Source organism: Octopus bimaculoides, chromosome 18, assembly GCF_001194135.2.
Source record: "Octopus bimaculoides isolate UCB-OBI-ISO-001 chromosome 18, ASM119413v2, whole genome shotgun sequence".
Lineage (NCBI taxonomy): Eukaryota > Metazoa > Mollusca > Cephalopoda > Octopoda > Octopodidae > Octopus > Octopus bimaculoides.
Window position 1 is genome coordinate 34,535,159 of NC_068998.1, and position 1,094 is coordinate 34,536,252.

Consider the following 1,094-nt stretch of genomic DNA (forward strand, 5'->3'; position numbering starts at 1 on the left):
TAGATAGATAGATAGACAGACAGACAGACAAACAGACAGACAGACAGACAGACAGACAGACAGACAGACAGACAGACAGACAGACAGACAGACAGACAGACAAATAGATACATAGATAGACATATATGTATATAAATGGTGAATAGGTATTCAGAAAATCAAACAGAGCTCACAGTAAGCACTCTACATGGGTCGAGCTATCAGATAACACATTAGTTAAGTTTAGGATGTAATTTAATGACATTATTATTCTAGAAATCCAGGAAGTAAATATTGTGGAGTATATGATTAATGCATTGCAAGAGAAGTATTTATTTTTATGTATACATCTGTTTCGTAATCCATATTCAGTTACGTCATCAATACTAATTATAAGTTGCATATCAATGGTTTACACTTTACAGTACCCTTCATTTTTATAGACATACATGTAAGTTTGCACACATAATCATATGATAGCATAATGAAGTACTGAACAAAACTGCTCTTCAGAACATTTTATGGGCATTAAATATTTAACTCTGTTGTATGAAGTTGGGTCAACCCAATTTATATTGTATTGCTAGAATAGAGAAAATTTTCTTGTATACAACATACCCCTCTAGATTTCAGAAACACCCAGTGTACCGAGAACATATCATCACAAATGTTACAATATGAAAATTTAAAAATAAAGATTATAAATAAAAGTAACAATAACAAAACAAATAAAAAACATTAATATGTTGTATATATGTAAGGCAATGAGCTAGCAGAATTGTTAGTATCATGGGCTGTTTTTACATTCTGAGTTCAAATTCCACCAAGGTCGACTTTGCCTTCCATCCTTTCAGGGTTAATAAAGAAGCATTAGTCAAGCACTTGGGTCAATGTAATCAACTTTCCTCCTCTCCTAAACTTACTGGCCATGTGCCAAAATTTGAAACTAATATATTGGGTGTGTGTGTGTGTCTGTGTGTGTGTATTTACATTTGCATTTTATGAAGATCACATGCTATATGTGGTGTGTCTGTGTATACTTGTCTTGTCAACAAATTATCTACTGATAGCCATATATTCACTAACACAGGTGTGTGTGTGATTGTGTGTGTATG